At 43.7% G+C, this 19,447-nt stretch overlaps 1 long non-coding RNA gene across 2 annotated transcripts; it reads right to left on the bottom strand.

Moving 5' to 3' along the window:
- Positions 1 to 1,613: 1,613 nt before the first annotated feature.
- On the bottom strand, positions 1,614 to 18,526 carry LOC142486510 (uncharacterized). Of its 2 annotated transcripts, XR_012799001.1 has the most exons (7): positions 18,411 to 18,526; positions 16,161 to 16,264; positions 8,130 to 8,240; positions 5,610 to 5,731; positions 4,496 to 4,591; positions 2,948 to 3,051; positions 1,614 to 1,719 (listed from the first exon to the last, which is right to left on the bottom strand). It is a non-coding gene; the product is annotated as an uncharacterized LOC142486510 (long non-coding RNA). The 2 variants fall into 2 exon arrangements; XR_012799002.1 differs by lacking the exons at positions 16,161 to 16,264; positions 18,411 to 18,526 and adding an exon at positions 9,469 to 9,556.
- Between the last annotated feature and the right edge of the window lie 921 nt (positions 18,527 to 19,447).

Raw genomic sequence — 19,447 nt, 5'->3', positions numbered from 1 at the left:
TAAGTGCCCGTCGTAAGTACCAGCTCCGCAACAGTGCGGGCATCACATTAGTGACGTGGATGAACATATATGGATAAGCCCATATTAAGGCATCACGTGACCAGAGCCGTCACTGACTGGGTATACGTAAAGACGCAGGGAGATGCAAGGAAAGGGAGGGAGAGAGACAGGGAGAAGATGTGAAACGGAGGAAGGCACGGATGGAGGGAGTTCTTCCGAGCTTCTGCGGGCCTCTCTCTTTCACTGGTGCATGCCGGGAGCTGGTCCCAACATCCACAAAGTGTGTGTGTATTATTGGTTGTATTTTATGGGGGTAGGAGGGTAGTGTGTATATTGTGTGTGTGGGAGTATTATATTGTGTGTAGAGGTGCAGAGGAGAGTACTAGATTGTGTATCTTGTGTAAGGGTGTTGTGTATATTGTGTTTGGAGCTATAATATTATTGGGGAGATTAGTATTGAGGAGGTATTATAGTGTGTATTGTGGGGAGTATTAGTGTGTGTATTGTTTGTGGGTGACAGATGCTGGGGGTATGCAGCAATCCCTGCACTGAGGTCCGAGGCGGCTCTGCATCGCTCGCACACACTGTGGATGACCAAGCATGTGCCCATGATAATCATGGCCTTAGAGGGATGAGTGTGTCAGAGCCTAGAAGGGGCATATATATGATGGAGGAGGGAGGAGGAGGAGGGAGGAGGAGGAGATGATAGCATTGTAAAAGTTAACAAGATAGTTAGTTTAAGCAGAAAGTGAGGAGAGGTTAGAGTAGATGTCAGAGGAGAGTTTAATTAAGCAGAGGAAAATCAGTGGGACAGGTAAGATGGGGTGAGGGGAATGACTGATTGTGAATGATGAGAGCAGAAGAGGTCATGTACAACTAGAGCCTTGTTAGTCAGAGAACGGGCATTCCAGATGGCATAGGAGAAGGGAAGAGAAAAGTAAGGAAAGGAATGTGGATTACATTAGATAGGTTAACACTCTTAGCAGGGAGGCAGAGGCAGGGAGGCCCGATGTGTATATGAGCAGGTTCAAGATTATAAGAGATATCCCACACATCAGCAAACATAGAAGGAGACACAGAGATAGGTGTAGAGAGAGACAGAGATAGCTCTATGTAGAGAGAGAGGGACGTAGAGAGAATGAGACAGATAGGCGCAGAGAGAGGGGGCGCAGAGAGAGGAGGCGCCAAAAGAGGGGGCGCAGAGAGAGAGGGGGCGCAGAGAGAGGGGGCACAGAGAATAGGATATTAAAGAGTGCTTTTCATTGAGCAGTGCAGAAATAGCTGCAATAGAGGTCTGTACAAATGGTGCAGTGTGTAGACACATGCAAAGGTAGGGGAAGGAAAGAGGAGAACATGTGGATAAAAGCAGGAGTGTGGAAGTTAGAGAAATTAGAAAAGTTTAACAGAGGAGTGAGGAAACAGCAAGCAGAAAGAACAAGAGAGAGGTTACATTGGGATGACGTTCTGTGGTAAAGAGAAAATGCTAGGAGAGAGCTTTCAAATATTAGAGGACATGAATTGAGGGAGCAAATGTATAAATCAAAACCTGAGGGGGAGGTATAGCACGAAAGCTTGCACAGCAGATTATAGTCTTAATGTTGCGTGTACCTGTCAGGGTATTCAAGAAGTTAAATTCTCACAAGTGCAGAGTTCATGATGAAATGCTGAATCTAGTCCCCCTCCAATTTAATTTTAATATAACTTTTCCATTCTTCATTACTGCAAAAAGCAAACAAAACAAAACCACATTGCATTACTATTTTCAAAATGGATTGAATGGCATATTCAACAGTGACTGTGTGATGCCAATATTCCCCACTCACTCGTAGTGAAGCACATATTGTACTAGTGTTGAAAGTAGGCCGGTAGAGTCAGGTACGCAGTACTGATAAAACAATAAGTGCCCGTCGTAAGTACCAGCTCCGCAACAGTGCGGGCATCACATTAGTGACGTGGATGAACATATATGGATAAGCCCATATTAAGGCATCACGTGACCAGAGCCGTCACTGACTGGGTATACGTAAAGACGCAGGGAGATGCAAGGAAAGGGAGGGAGAGAGACAGGGAGAAGATGTGAAACGGAGGAAGGCACGGATGGAGGGAGTTCTTCCGAGCTTCTGCGGGCCTCTCTCTTTCACTGGTGCATGCCGGGAGCTGGTCCCAACATCCACAAAGTGTGTGTGTATTATTGGTTGTATTTTATGGGGGTAGGAGGGTAGTGTGTATATTGTGTGTGTGGGAGTATTATATTGTGTGTAGAGGTGCAGAGGAGAGTACTAGATTGTGTATCTTGTGTAAGGGTGTTGTGTATATTGTGTTTGGAGCTATAATATTATTGGGGAGATTAGTATTGAGGAGGTATTATAGTGTGTATTGTGGGGAGTATTAGTGTGTGTATTGTTTGTGGGTGACAGATGCTGGGGGTATGCAGCAATCCCTGCACTGAGGTCCGAGGCGGCTCTGCATCGCTCGCACACACTGTGGATGACCAAGCATGTGCCCATGATAATCATGGCCTTAGAGGGATGAGTGTGTCAGAGCCTAGAAGGGGCATATATATGATGGAGGAGGGAGGAGGAGGAGGGAGGAGGAGGAGATGATAGCATTGTAAAAGTTAACAAGATAGTTAGTTTAAGCAGAAAGTGAGGAGAGGTTAGAGATAAGGGTAGATGTCAGAGGAGAGAGTTCAATTAAGCTGAGGTATCGAGTAGGAAAGGGGTGAGGGGAATGAGAGGTGGTGGATGAGAGCAGAAGAGGTCATGTACAAATAGACCTTGTTAGTCAGAGAGCAGTCATTCCAGAGGGCACGTGAGAAGTGAAGAGTAAAGTGAGACATGGAATGTGGATTACATTAGATGGGTTAATACGCTTAGCAGGGAGGTGGAGAGAGAGAGGCAAGAGGCAGAGAGTGGTGCAGGGGTTGAGGAAGAGATGTTGCATGTACCTTATCAGAACATTAAAGAACATCAATTCACACTGGTGCAGAGTTGATGATGAGTCCAGTTCACCTCCAATTCAATTTTAACAGAAATGTTTCATTCTTCATTACTGAAAAAAAAGAAAAGTAAAAAACATTTCATTACTATTTTCAAAATGGATTGAATTCCCCCAACAATGACTATGTGTTACCAATATATCCCTCTCAGTCCCACTGCAGCATATACTGTACCAGTGTGAAAGTAGGAAGGTACACAGTACCGGTAAAACAATACGTGCCGGTACTATGCACCATATGAATTATAAGGGGATGTAAATCTCCCAGTCTCTCTCCATATCCGCAACAGAGCGGGCTCCGGTCAGTGGCATGGATGCCCATATATGGGTATGCTCATATTTGGGCATCCCATGTCACTGACCGGAGCCGGCTCTGAGTATAGGGATATATGCGGAGACGCAGAGGTGCAAGGAAATGGGAGGAGGCACGGTGAGAAACAGGGAGAGACCACAGGAAGATAGAGGGCAACAACTTCCACAAGGTACTTGTATGGGTATAATTGTTTGTATTTTGTGCAGAGGGGGTAATTTCAGATAAAATACAATTCTCCACCCTCTACGAAACAATTCCACTTTGTTCAGTAAGCCAGAAAGTCTTGGTCCCATGTGGACTGAATTTAATGCAAATAAGGTCCTTAATACACAAGTAAAGAATAAAGTTACTTATTCTCTACTGTAAGAAGTGCCACATTGCCCACTATTTGGGTCCTGTGCCCAGATTGTGACCATGCATGGCAGAGGTGAGATTCCCCCAACTCCAATTTGCTACACTCTCCAAGAGAGATAATTGTGATCAGAGGTGGAACTAGGGGAGGGTGTGAGCAGGGTCACTGCCCAGGGAGTAACCTGACTGGGGGCACGGAAATCTCATTTAGTGCATATGTTGCGGCACTGCATTGATTGACCGGTCAATCTGCACTGCTGCCTGTCACAGTGACATCCTGATCGGGCACTGTGATCAGCTATAGCACTGACCCAGGTGAGATAGTTCAGCACTTTACAAGGCGGGAACAGATGTTGTGGGTGACAGATGCTGGAGGTAGGCCAAGACTGTTGGCCAGAGTAACGTGGAGACTTACTGCACTCTGCATGCCCATCCTCTCCCTGACATCAGGGGAAGGAAGTGGCCCTGGGGTGTGTGTAGGTATGCCAGATGTCAGTGTATGCATAAGTAAGTATGCCTGTGTAGTGGGAGGTGTAGGGGCGTTAAGCTGGAGGACTTAAAACAGGCACAAAAGCACATAGATACCTCTGATTATACCGCACCAAATGCTGATAATATCATGCTGTATCTGCACTTTACAGAAGATGATGCAGATGTCATCATTGGTTGGTGGGTTCATTAAATCAATCCATCATATCATAACCACACTGTGCATATGATGTACTGAATCAGTAACACCAGGAAGACATCTCCATGTTAGGAGTAGAGTTGAAGTTAACAGAATATGTCCAGCACTGTGGTGTGTAGCCCATAAATAATAATTGTGCACATTACCAGAACAACATACTGTCAACTGCAAGATCATTTTGCTGCTTGTAGCGTATGCTCATCCTGTACAGTGTTGTAGTAGATCCGTCTCTTCAGTGTTCACTGCAACAAAAGTAAGACATTGCATTAATATTACAGACGTTTGGGGGCTGAAATCTCACTTCGCTGCGGACTATTTCCCTTTGCATAAGATTCTTGTGATTATGTCAATGATGATCAATAACTGCATCATAACACAGCCGCTCTATACAGAAGATGTACTTGCTCTCATTGGTCATTGAGGTAATACGTCACACAATGTACAGATATAGCAAGGATTATTTCTCCCACTTGTGCATTATGGCATTATGATGGGAAATGTTGTGAGATTCTGCATTATCAGCATCACTGAATCTTTTGGAAATTAAGTGATATTCTATGTTTTAATGCAATATTATGGGTGATCAGCCGGTAAAATAATAATAGCTTGCTGTATCTGTAGCCATGCTCTACCCATGATGTGCTGAACCAATGACTGCAGAGAGATTCAGAGTGCTAAACATGACTGGAACGCATCTCTGAATAATGGGCAGCAAAGCAGTGCAGAATAGGAGGTGAAAGTATTTAAAATGGAAGATCCTTAGCAGCTGTGTGGAGAGTAGACAGTACAGACTGACCAAGTAAATGGTAAAAGGAGTAACTTCAACATTACTTGGCTTTGTTCTCCACATTGAAGCTTTCCTCCTCTTTAAATCACTAATACTGATGCCATGTGTAACCTGTACTGAGAGTTATATAATCTACTGGCCTAGATGAAACCATATGATGCAAACAGGATCCATCCCACTCCAGATTCATAGAATTGAACCACCTCAACCTTTCATAACAATCACATAGAACTGCAGCTGTGCGCTACTGCACATGTTCTTGTTATGAATGGTAGTAGATGTGGTCCTTGGGTCTTTACTTCATACTGTAGCCACCCTCTACTCATGATGTATTGAATCAACGAAAACTTGCATGGTTCAGATCACAGGAAGGGGTAGAGTAGAGATGAAAATATTCAATGTGAAACCCGTAGCAGCTGGATTGTGTGGAGTCAATAAAACGACAAATACTAAATGGTAAATGAGAAATATACACATTGCTTATCTGTCTCGGTGTAGTAATTTTCCTTCTCTTCAACTGTCCTTCAAATTTTCTCTTTTGCAAGAAAAGGAACACATGGCTTCAATATTCACTTCTGTTCTGCAGTCATCCCTCCTGAAATAAAAGTTAAGCATTGCATTGTTATTATGATAATACATACAATAAACCTTGCTCCAAACCATTTGATGCAAAGCAAATCCACCTCCCACCCACAGCTGTGCTCCTTCTAGAGCATGCATGTCAAACTCCAGTCCTCGAGGGTCCCAAACAGGCCAGGTTTTCAGTAGGGATATCCTGAAAACCTGGCCTGTTTGCTGCCCTCGAGGACTGGAGTTTGACATCCTTGTTCTTGAGCTTCTACCACGCAAGTCATCCATGTGAGTGACACTGTACTGCAGTCCTGGTCTGCACACAATCTACTGAATCAATGACATCACACTGTAAAGGCAATCTACAAGATGTATTAGTTGTCCACACTTCCGAAATGTTACTTTTATGTCCAAATCACTTATTCCCATGACCTGATATTTGTATTTGTTATTTATAGGATTGTCACAAAGAGTTGATGAGGTCACCAAATGATAGTATGTAGAGAGAAAGAGAGATCTCAGAACAGAGCCCTGATGTATACCCACAGACAGATCAATAGTAGACGAAGACATGTTAGCAACAGAGATGGAGAATGTGTGACAGGAAAGTTATGATGAAAACCAGGATAGAACTGTGTTACGGATACCAAGAGAGAGTTTAGAATATGAAGGAGGAGAGTGATTGAGAGCATCAAACGCAGCAGATAGATCAAGTAGGATTAGTAGGGAAAAGTGACCTTGGGAATTTGCTTTAAGCACAGTCTGTAGAACGAGCTGTACGAAAGGCAGGTTGTAAAGGATCCAGGAGGGAATGTGATTTAAGAATGTTGACATTCTAGCAATTAGGAGACAAACAGCAGGAGGGATACAGGGCGGTAGTTAGTAAGGCACATAGGGTGTAGGTTGTTTCTGAGAAAAGGGTGACCACTACAGGCTTAAAGTAAGAGGGTAAAGAGCCAGAGAATAGGGAGGAATTGAAGATGTGGGTGAGAGTGGGGACTAAGAGATGCAGTAAGGTGTGAGGGGATACGATCTAGAGGGCATGTGGTAGAGGGAGAAGAGAAGATGATTAGCTTCCAGCTCTGTAAGAGAAGAAAAGGAGTCAAATGCAGAAGGAGAATTAGGTAGAAGGAGAGAAGGGGGAAGGGACAGAAGGAATCTCCTTGTGGGTGGCATCCACCTTGCCTCTGAAGTAGTCAAATGCTTGAGGAGAAGTGAAGGAAGGATGGCAAGTGTGAGGAGAAGGTTAGTGGAGGGAGTCAAATACAGGGAAAAAAAGACAGCGTAAATTAAATTTGAGTGTTGATGAATGTGAAAAAAAAGTAGTGTGGTTTGGCCCCAGAGAGCAGCTTTATACAGGACTGGAGACATTTTTACTGTAGAAAAATCAAATATCAATTGTGTGATTTCCTTCATAGGCATTAAGAACAGCGAGTGGAAGTGTGATGAACATGTTTGGGAATTTAGCCAAGGGTGTGGGCTAGAGGGACAAGTATGTCAGAGCCTAGAGGGGGCATATAGATAGGAGGATAGCATTGTAAGAGTTAATAAGATTGTTAGTTTAAGCGGAAAGAGAGAGAGAGCAGAGAGGTTAGAGTAGATGTCAGAGGAGAGTTTAATTAAGCAGAGGCAAATCAGTGGGACAGGTAAGATGGGGTGAGGGGAATGACTGATTGTGAATGATGAGAGCAGAAGAGGTCATGTACAACTAGAGCCTTGTTAGTCAGAGAACGGACATTCCAGATGGCATAGGAGAAGGGAAGAGAAAAGTAAGGAAAGGAATGTGGATTACATTAGATAGGTTAACACTCTTAGCAGGGAGGCAGAGGCAGGGAGGCCCGATGTGTATATGAGCAGGTTCAAGATTATAAGAGATATCCCACACATCAGCAAACATAGAAGGAGACACAGAGATAGGTGTAGAGAGAGACAGAGATAGCTCTATGTAGAGAGAGAGGGACGTAGAGAGAATGAGACAGATAGGCGCAGAGAGAGGGGGCGCAGAGAGAGGAGGCGCCAAAAGAGGGGGCGCAGAGAGAGGGGGCACAGAGAATAGGATATTAAAGAGTGCTTTTCATTGAGCAGTGCAGAAATAGCTGCAATAGAGGTCTGTACAAATGGTGCAGTGTGTAGACACATGCAAAGGTAGGGGAAGGAAAGAGGAGAACATGTGGATAAAAGCAGGAGTGTGGAAGTTAGAGAAATTAGAAAAGTTTAACAGAGGAGTGAGGAAACAGCAAGCAGAAAGAACAAGAGAGAGGTTACATTGGGATGACGTTCTGTGGTAAAGAGAAAATGCTAGGAGAGAGCTTTCAAATATTAGAGGACATGAATTGAGGGAGCAAATGTATAAATCAAAACCTGAGGGGGAGGTATAGCACGAAAGCTTGCACAGCAGATTATAGTCTTAATGTTGCGTGTACCTGTCAGGGTATTCAAGAAGTTAAATTCTCACAAGTGCAGAGTTCATGATGAAATGCTGAATCTAGTCCCCCTCCAATTTAATTTTAATATAACTTTTCCATTCTTCATTACTGCAAAAAGCAAACAAAACAAAACCACATTGCATTACTATTTTCAAAATGGATTGAATGGCATATTCAACAGTGACTGTGTGATGCCAATATTCCCCACTCACTCGTAGTGAAGCACATATTGTACTAGTGTTGAAAGTAGGCCGGTAGAGTCAGGTACGCAGTACTGATAAAACAATAAGTGCCCGTCGTAAGTACCAGCTCCGCAACAGTGCGGGCATCACATTAGTGACGTGGATGAACATATATGGATAAGCCCATATTAAGGCATCACGTGACCAGAGCCGTCACTGACTGGGTATACGTAAAGACGCAGGGAGATGCAAGGAAAGGGAGGGAGAGAGACAGGGAGAAGATGTGAAACGGAGGAAGGCACGGATGGAGGGAGTTCTTCCGAGCTTCTGCGGGCCTCTCTCTTTCACTGGTGCATGCCGGGAGCTGGTCCCAACATCCACAAAGTGTGTGTGTATTATTGGTTGTATTTTATGGGGGTAGGAGGGTAGTGTGTATATTGTGTGTGTGGGAGTATTATATTGTGTGTAGAGGTGCAGAGGAGAGTACTAGATTGTGTATCTTGTGTAAGGGTGTTGTGTATATTGTGTTTGGAGCTATAATATTATTGGGGAGATTAGTATTGAGGAGGTATTATAGTGTGTATTGTGGGGAGTATTAGTGTGTGTATTGTTTGTGGGTGACAGATGCTGGGGGTATGCAGCAATCCCTGCACTGAGGTCAGAAGCGGCTCTGCATCACTCGCACACACTGTGGATGACCAAGCATGTGCCCATGATAATCATGGCCTTAGAGGGATGAGTGTGTCAGAGCCTAGAAGGGGCATATATATGATGGAGGAGGGAGGAGGAGGAGGGAGGAGGAGGAGATGATAGCATTGTAAAAGTTAACAAGATAGTTAGTTTAAGCAGAAAGTGAGGAGAGGTTAGAGATAAGGGTAGATGTCAGAGGAGAGAGTTCAATTAAGCTGAGGTATCGAGTAGGAAAGGGGTGAGGGGAATGAGAGGTGGTGGATGAGAGCAGAAGAGGTCATGTACAAATAGACCTTGTTAGTCAGAGAGCAGTCATTCCAGAGGGCACGTGAGAAGTGAAGAGTAAAGTGAGACATGGAATGTGGATTACATTAGATGGGTTAATACGCTTAGCAGGGAGGTGGAGAGAGAGAGGCAAGAGGCAGAGAGTGGTGCAGGGGTTGAGGAAGAGATGTTGCATGTACCTTATCAGAACATTAAAGAACATCAATTCACACTGGTGCAGAGTTGATGATGAATCCAGTTCACCTCCAATTCAATTTTAACAGAAATGTTTCATTCTTCATTACTGAAAAAAAAGAAAAGTAAAAAACATTTCATTACTATTTTCAAAATGGATTGAATTCCCCCAACAATGACTATGTGTTACCAATATATCCCTCTCAGTCCCACTGCAGCATATACTGTACCAGTGTGAAAGTAGGAAGGTACACAGTACCGGTAAAACAATACGTGCCGGTACTATGCACCATATGAATTAGAAGGGGATGTAAATCTCCCAGTCTCTCTCCATATCCGCAACAGAGCGGGCTCCGGTCAGTGGCATGGATGCCCATATATGGGTATGCTCATATTTGGGCATCCCATGTCACTGACCGGAGCCGGCTCTGAGTATAGGGATATATGCGGAGACGCAGAGGTGCAAGGAAATGGGAGGAGGCACGGTGAGAAACAGGGAGAGACCACAGGAAGATAGAGGGCAACAACTTCCACAAGGTACTTGTATGGGTATAATTGTTTGTATTTTGTGCAGAGGGGGTAATTTCAGATAAAATACAATTCTCCACCCTCTACGAAACAATTCCACTTTGTTCAGTAAGCCAGAAAGTCTTGGTCCCATGTGGACTGAATTTAATGCAAATAAGGTCCTTAATACACAAGTAAAGAATAAAGTTACTTATTCTCTACTGTAAGAAGTGCCACATTGCCCACTATTTGGGTCCTGTGCCCAGATTGTGACCATGCATGGCAGAGGTGAGATTCCCCCAACTCCAATTTGCTACACTCTCCAAGAGAGATAATTGTGATCAGAGGTGGAACTAGGGGAGGGTGTGAGCAGGGTCACTGCCCAGGGAGTAACCTGACTGGGGGCACGGAAATCTCATTTAGTGCATATGTTGCGGCACTGCATTGATTGACCGGTCAATCTGCACTGCTGCCTGTCACAGTGACATCCTGATCGGGCACTGTGATCAGCTATAGCACTGACCCAGGTGAGATAGTTCAGCACTTTACAAGGAGGGAACAGATGTTGTGGGTGACAGATGCTGGAGGTAGGCCAAGACTGTTGGCCAGAGTAACGTGGAGACTTACTGCACTCTGCATGCCCATCCTCTCCCTGACATCAGGGGAAGGAAGTGGCCCTGGGGTGTGTGTAGGTATGCCAGATGTCAGTGTATGCATAAGTAAGTATGCCTGTGTAGTGGGAGGTGTAGGGGCGTTAAGCTGGAGGACTTAAAACAGGCACAAAAGCACATAGATACCTCTGATTATACCGCACCAAATGCTGATAATATCATGCTGTAGCTGCACTTTACAGAAGATGATGCAGATGTCATCATTGGTTGGTGGGTTCATTAAATCAATCCATCATATCATAACCACACTGTGCATATGATGTACTGAATCAGTAACACCAGGAAGACATCTCCATGTTAGGAGTAGAGTTGAAGTTAACAGAATATGTCCAGCACTGTGGTGTGTAGCCCATAAATAATAATTGTGCACATTACCAGAACAACATACTGTCAACTGCAAGATCATTTTGCTGCTTGTAGCGTATGCTCATTCTGTACAGTGTTGTAGTAGATCCGTCTCTTCAGTGTTCACTGCAACAAAAGTAAGACATTGCATTAATATTACAGACGTTTGGGGGCTGAAATCTCACTTCGCTGCGGACAATTTCCCTTTGCATAAGATTCTTGTGATTATGTCAATGATGATCAATAACTGCATCATAACACAGCCGCTCTATACAGAAGATGTACTTGCTCTCATTGGTCATTGAGGTAATACGTCACACAATGTACAGATATAGCAAGGATTATTTCTCCCACTTGTGCATTATGGCATTATGATGGGAAATGTTGTGAGATTCTGCATTATCAGCATCACTGAATCTTTTGGAAATTAAGTGATATTCTATGTTTTAATGCAATATTATGGGTGATCAGCCGGTAAAATAATAATAGCTTGCTGTATCTGTAGCCATGCTCTACCCATGATGTGCTGAACCAATGACTGCAGAGAGATTCAGAGTGCTAAACATGACTGGAACGCATCTCTGAATAATGGGCAGCAAAGCAGTGCAGAATAGGAGGTGAAAGTATTTAAAATGGAAGATCCTTAGCAGCTGTGTGGAGAGTAGACAGTACAGACTGACCAAGTAAATGGTAAAAGGAGTAACTTCAACATTACTTGGCTTTGTTCTCCACATTGAAGCTTTCCTCCTCTTTAAATCACTAATACTGATGCCATGTGTAACCTGTACTGAGAGTTATATAATCTACTGGCCTAGATGAAACCATATGATGCAAACAGGATCCATCCCACTCCAGATTCATAGAATTGAACCACCTCAACCTTTCATAACAATCACATAGAACTGCAGCTGTGCGCTACTGCACATGTTCTTGTTATGAATGGTAGTAGATGTGGTCCTTGGGTCTTTACTTCATACTGTAGCCACCCTCTACTCATGATGTATTGAATCAACGAAAACTTGCATGGTTCAGATCACAGGAAGGGGTAGAGTAGAGATGAAAATATTCAATGTGAAACCCGTAGCAGCCGGATTGTGTGGAGTCAATAAAACGACAAATACTAAATGGTAAATGAGAAATATACACATTGCTTATCTGTCTCTGTGTAGTAATTTTCCTTCTCTTCAACTGTCCTTCAAATTTTCTCTTTTGCAAGAAAAGGAACACATGGCTTCAATATTCACTTCTGTTCTGCAGTCATCCCTCCTGAAATAAAAGTTAAGCATTGCATTGTTATTATGATAATACATACAATAAACCTTGCTCCAAACCATTTGATGCAAAGCAAATCCACCTCCCACCCACAGCTGTGCTCCTTCTAGAGCATGCATGTCAAACTCCAGTCCTCGAGGGTCCCAAACAGGCCAGGTTTTCAGTAGGGATATCCTGAAAACCTGGCCTGTTTGCTGCCCTCGAGGACTGGAGTTTGACATCCTTGTTCTTGAGCTTCTACCACGCAAGTCATCCATGTGAGTGACACTGTACTGCAGTCCTGGTCTGCACACAATCTACTGAATCAATGACATCACACTGTAAAGGCAATCTACAAGATGTATTAGTTGTCCACACTTCCGAAATGTTACTTTTATGTCCAAATCACTTATTCCCATGACCTGATATTTGTATTTGTTATTTATAGGATTGTCACAAAGAGTTGATGAGGTCACCAAATGATAGTATGTAGAGAGAAAGAGAGATCTCAGAACAGAGCCCTGATGTATACCCACAGACAGATCAATAGAAGACGAAGACATGTTAGCAACAGAGATGGAGAATGTGTGACAGGAAAGTTATGATGAAAACCAGGATAGAACTGTGTTACGGATACCAAGAGAGAGTTTAGAATATGAAGGAGGAGAGTGATTGAGAGCATCAAACGCAGCAGATAGATCAAGTAGGATTAGTAGGGAAAAGTGACCTTGGGAATTTGCTTTAAGCACAGTCTGTAGAACGAGCTGTACGAAAGGCAGGTTGTAAAGGATCCAGGAGGGCATGTGATTTAAGAATGTTGACATTCTAGCAATTAGGAGACAAACAGCAGGAGGGATATAGGGCGGTAGTTAGTAAGGCACATAGGGTGTAGGTTGTTTCTGAGAAAAGGGTGACCACTACAGGCTTAAAGTAAGAGGGTAAAGAGCCAGAGAATAGGGAGGACTTGAAGATGTGGGTGAGAGTGGGGACTAAGAGATGCAGTAAGGTGTGAGGGGATACGATCTAGAGGGCATGTGGTAGAGGGAGAAGAGAAGATGATTAGCTTCCAGCTCTGTAAGAGAAGAAAAGGAGTCAAATGCAGAAGGAGAATTAGGTAGAAGGAGAGAAGGGGGAAGGGACAGAAGGAATCTCCTTGTGGGTGGCATCCACCTTGCCTCTGAAGTAGTCAAATGCTTGAGGAGAAGTGAAAAAAGGATGGCAAGTGTGAGAAGAAGGTTAGTGGAGGGAGTCAAATACAGGGGAAAAAAGACAGCGTAAATTAAATTTGTGTGTTGATGAATGTGGAAAAAAAAGTAGTGTGGTTTGGCCCCAGAGAGCAGCTTTATACAGGACTGGAGACATTTTTACTGTAGAAAAATCAAACATCAAGTGTGAGATTTCCTTCATAGGCATTAAGAACAGCGAGTGGAAGTGTGATGAACATGTTTGGGAATTTAGCCAAGGGTGTGGGTTAGAGGGACGAGTGTGTCAGAGCTTGAAGGGGCATATAGAGGATAGCATTGTAAGAGTTAATAAGATTGTCAGTTTAAGCAGAAAGAGAGAGAGAGAGAGCAGAGAGGTTAGAGTAGATGTCAGAGGAGAGTTTAATTAAGCAGAGGAAAATCAGTGGGACAGGTAAGATGGGGTGAGGGGAATGACTGATTGTGAATGATGAGAGCAGAAGAGGTCATGTACAACTAGAGCCTTGTTAGTCAGAGAACGGACATTCCAGAGGGCATAGGAGAAGGGAAGAGAAAAGTAAGGAAAGGAATGTGGATTACATTAGATAGGTTAACACTCTTAGCAGGGAGGCAGAGGCAGGGAGACCCGATGTGTATATGAGCAGGTTCAAGATTATAAGAGATATCCCACACATCAGCAAACATAGAAGGAGACACAGAGATAGGTGTAGAGAGAGCCAGAGATAGCTCTATGTAGAGAGAGAGGGACGTAGAGAGAATGAGACAGATAGGCGCAGAGAGAGGGGGCGCAGAGAGAGGGGGCGCAGAAAGAGGGGGCGCAGAGAGAGAGGGGGCGCAGAGAGAGAGGGGGCGCAGAGAGAGAGGGGGCGCAGAGAGAGAGGGGGCGCAGAGAGAGAGGGGGCGCAGAGAGAGAGGGGGCGCAGAGAGAGAGGGGGCGCAGAGAGAGGGGGCACAGAGAGAGAGGGGGTGCAGAGAGAGAGGGGGCGCAGAGAGAGGGGGCGCAGAGAATAGGATGTACATGAGTGCTTTTCATTGAGCAGTGCAGAAATAGCTGCAATAGAGGTCTGTACAAATGGTGCAGTGTGTAGACACATGCAAAGGTAGGGGAAGGAAAGAGGAGAACATGTGGATAAAAGCAGGAGTGTGGAAGTTAGAGAAATTAGAAAAGTTTAACAGAGGAGTGAGGAAACAGCAAGCAGAGAGAACAAGAGAGAGGTTACATTGGGATGACGTTCTGTGGTAGAGAGAAAATGCTAGGAGAGAGCTTTCAAATATTAGAGGACATGACTTGAGGGAGCAAATGTATAAATCAAAACCTGAGGGGGAGGTATAGCACGAAAGCTTGCACAGCAGATTATAGTCTTAAAGTTGCGTGTACCTGTCAGGGCATTCAAGAAGGTAAATTCTCACAAGTGCAGAGTTCATGATGAAATGCTGAATCCAGTTCCCCTCCAATTTAATTTTAATATAACTTATCCATTCTTCATTACTGCAAAAAGCAAACAAAACAAAACCACATTGCATTACTATTTTCAAAATGGATTGAATGGCATATTCAACAGTGACTGTGTGATGCCAATATTCCCCACTCACTCGTAGTGAAGCACTTATTGTACTAGTGTTGAAAGTAGGCCGGTAGAGTCAGGTACGCAGTACTGATAAAACAATAAGTGCGCGTCGTAAGTACCAGCTCCGCAACAGTGCGGGCATCACATTAGTGACGTGGATGAACATATATGGATAAGCCCATATTAAGGCATCACGTGACCAGAGCCGTCACTGACTGGGTATACGTAAAGACGCAGGGAGATGCAAGGAAAGGGAGGGAGAGAGACAGGGAGAAGATGGGAAACGGAGGGAGGCACGGATGGAGAGAGGGAGTTCTTCCGAGCTTCTGCTGGCCTCTCTCTTTCACTGGTGCATGCCGGGAGCTGGTCCCAACATCCACAAAGTGTGTGTGTATTATTGGTTGTATTTTATGGGGGTAGGAGGGTAGTGTGTATATTGTGTGTGTGGGAGTATTATATTGTGTGTAGAGGTGCAGAGGAGAGTACTAGATTGTGTATCTTGTGTAAGGGTGTTGTGTATATTGTGTTTGGAGCTATAATATTATTGGAGAGATTAGTATTGAGGAGGTATTATAGTGTGTATTGTGGGGAGTATTAGTGTGTGTATTGTTTGTGGGTGACAGATGCTGGGGTATGCAGCAATCCCTGCACTGAGGTCCGAGGCGGCTCTGCATCGCTCGCACGCACTGTGGATGACCAAGCATGTGCCCATGATAATCATGGCCTTAGAGGGATGAGTGTGTCAGAGCCTAGAAGGGGCATATAAATATATAATGGAGGCGGGAGGAGGGAGGAGGAGGAGATGATAGCATTGTAAAAGTTAACAAGATAGTTAGTTTAAGCAGAAAGTGAGGAGAGGTTAGAGATAAGGGTAGATGTCAGAGGAGAGAGTTCAATTAAGCTGAGGTATCGAGTAGGACAGGGGTGAGGGGAATGAGAAGTGGTGGATGATGAGAGCAGAAGAGGTCATGTACAAATAGACCTTGTTAGTCAGAGAGCAGACATTCCAGAGGGCACGTGAGAAGTGAAGAGTAAAGTGAGACATGGAATGTGGATTACATTAGATGGGTTAATACGCTTAGCAGGGAGGTGGAGAGAGAGAGGCAAGAGGCAGAGAGTGGTGTAGGGGTTGAGGAAGAGATGTTGCATGTACCTTATCAGAACATTAAAAAACATCAATTCACACTGGTGCAGAGTTGATGATGATTCCAGTTCACCTCCAATTCAATTTTAACAGAACTTTTTCATTCTTCATTACTGCAAAAAAAAAAGTATAAAACATTGCATTACTATTTTCAAAATGGATTGAATTCCCCCAACAATAACTATGTGTTACCAATATATCCCTCTCAGTCCCACTGCAGCACATACTGTACCAGTGTGAAAGTAGGAAGGTACACAGTAACGGTAAAACAATACGTGCCGGTACTATGCACCATATGAATTATAAGGGGATGTAAATCTCCCAGTCTCTCTCCATATCCGCAACAGAGTGGGCTCCGGTCAGTGGCATGGATGCCCATGTATGGATATGCTCATATTTGGGCATCCCATGTCACTGACCGGAGCCGGCTCTGAGTATAGGGATATATGCGGAGACGCAGAGGTGCAAGGAAATGGGAGGAGGCACGGTGAGAAACAGGGAGAGACCACAGGAAGATAGAGGGCAACAACTTCCACAAGGTACGTGTATGTGTATAATTGTTTGTATTTTGTGCAGAGGGGGTAATTTCAGATAAAATACAATTCTCCACCCTCTACGAAACAATTCCACTTTGTTCAGTAAGCCAGAAAGTCTTGGTCCCATGGGGACTGAATTTTAATGCAAATAAGGTCCTTAATACACAAGTAAAGAATATAGTTACTTATTCTCTACTGTAAGAAGTGCCACATTGCCCACTATTTGGGTCCTGTGCCCAGATTGTGACCATGCATGGCAGAGGTGAGATTCCACCAACACCAATTTGCTACACTCTCCAAGAGAGATAATTGTGGTCAGAGGTGGAACTAGGGGAGGGGGTGAGCAGGGTCACTGCCCAGGGAGTAACCTGACAGGGGGCACGGAAATCTCATTTAGTGCATATGGTGCGGCACTGCATTGATTGACCGGTCAATCTGCACTGCTGCCTGTCACAGTGACATCATGATCGGGCACTGTGATCAGCTATAGCACTGACCCAGGTGAGATAGTTCAGCACTTTACAAGGAGGGAACAGATGTTGTGGGTGACAGATGCTGGGGGTAGGCCAAGACTGTTGGCCAGAGTAACGTGGAGACTTACTGCACTCTGCATGCCCATCCTCTCCCTGACATCAGGGGAAGGAAGTGGCCCTGGGGTGTGTGTAGGTATGCCAGATGTCAGTGTATGCATAAGTAAGTATGTCTGTGTAGTGGGAGGTGTAGGGGCGTTAAGCTGGAGGACTTAAAACAGGCACACATCTCACTTCGCTGCGGACAATTTCCCTTTGCATAAGATTCTTGTGATTATGTCAATGATGATCAATAACTGCATCATAACACAGCTGCTCTATACAGAAGATGTACTTGCTATCAATGGTCATGGAGGTAATACGTCACACAATGTACAGATATAGCAAGGATTATTTCTTCCTCTGGTGCATTATGGCATTATGATGGGAAATGTTGTGAGATTCTGCATTATCAGCATCACTGAATCTTTTGGAAATTAAGTGATATTCTATGTTTTAATGCAATATTATGGATGATCAGCCGGTAAAATAATAAAAGCTTTCTGTATCTGTAGCCATGCTCTACCCATGATGTGCTGAATCAATGACTGCAGAGAGATTCAGAGTGGTAAACATGACTGGAACGCATCTCTAAATAATGGGCAGCAAAGCAGTGCAGAATAGGAGGTGAAAGTATTTAAAATGGAAGACCCTTAGCAGCTGTGTGGGGAGTAGACAGTACAGACTGACCAAGTAAATGGTAAAAGGAGTAACTTCAACATTACTTGGCTTTGTTCTCCACATTGAAGCTTTCCTCCTCTTTACATCACTAATACTGATGCCATGTGTAACCTGTACTGAGAGTTATATAATCTACTGGCCTAGATGAAACCATGTGATGCAAACAGGATCCATCCCACTCCAGATTCATAGAATTGAACCACCTCAACCTTTCATAACAATCACATAGAACTGCAGCTGTGCGCTACTGCACATGTTCTTGTTATGAATGGTAGTAGATGTGGTCCTTGGGTCTTTACTTCATACTGTAGCCACACTCTACTCATGATGTATTGAATCAATGAAAACTTGCATGGTTCAGATCACAGGAAGGGGTAGAGTAGAGATGAAAATGTTCAATGTGAAACCCGTAGCAGCCGGATTGTGTGGAGTCAATAAAACGACAAATACTAAATGGTAAATGAGAAATATACACATTGCTTATCTGTCTCTGTGTAGTAATTTTCATTCTGTTCAACTGTCCTTCAAATTTTCTCTTTTGCAAGAAAAGGAACACATGGCTTCAATATTCACTTCTGTTCTGCAGTCATCCCTCCTGAAATAAAAGTTAAGCATTGCATTGTTATTATGATAATACATACAATAAACCTTGCTCCAAACCATTTGATGCAAAGCAAATCCACCTCCCACCCACAGCTGTGCTCCTTCTAGAGCATGCATGTCAAACTCCAGTCCTCGAGGGTCCCAAACAGGCCAGGTTTTCAGTAGGGATATCCTGAAAACCTGGCCTGTTTGCTGCCCTCGAGGACTGGAGTTTGACATCCTTGTTCTTGAGCTTCTACCACGCAAGTCATCCATGTGAGTGACACTGTACTGCAGTCCTGGTCTGCACACAATCTACTGAATCAATGACATCACACTGTAAAGGCAATCTACAAGATGTATTAGTTGTCCACACTTCCGAAATGTTACTTTTATGTCCAAATCACTTATTCCCATGACCTGATATTTGTATTTGTTATTTATAGGATTTTCACATGTATTACTACTGTGAAACGCTATATACATTAATAGTGCTATATAAATAAATACATACACATTTATATATAATAATAATAACAGCATGTTCTTTTAAAGCGCTGCTAGTTTTACGTAGCGCTATACAGAGACATTTTGCAGACACAAGTCCCTGCCCCATAGAGCTATAATCTATGACATTGGTGCCTGAGGCACAGAGGATATGAAGTGACTTGCCCAAGGTCACACACACACAAATATATATACATAAATATATACATATATATATATACACACACACACACACACACACACACACACACACACACACACACACACACACACACACACACACACACATATGAAAACTAACACAGAAAAAAAGAATCCCCTGAATAGCACTCTAACATACACAAATTGTATCAATAAAGGTTTATTAATCACATACACATAAATGGTTAAAATGAGGAGCAGTGGTGACCTACAAAGCTGT

This window comes from Ascaphus truei, unplaced genomic scaffold (assembly GCF_040206685.1).
Source record: "Ascaphus truei isolate aAscTru1 unplaced genomic scaffold, aAscTru1.hap1 HAP1_SCAFFOLD_925, whole genome shotgun sequence".
Taxonomy (NCBI): Eukaryota; Metazoa; Chordata; class Amphibia; order Anura; family Ascaphidae; genus Ascaphus; species Ascaphus truei.
Note: the sequence above shows the minus strand (reverse complement) of the source record. Positions and strands in the feature narration are given on the sequence as shown.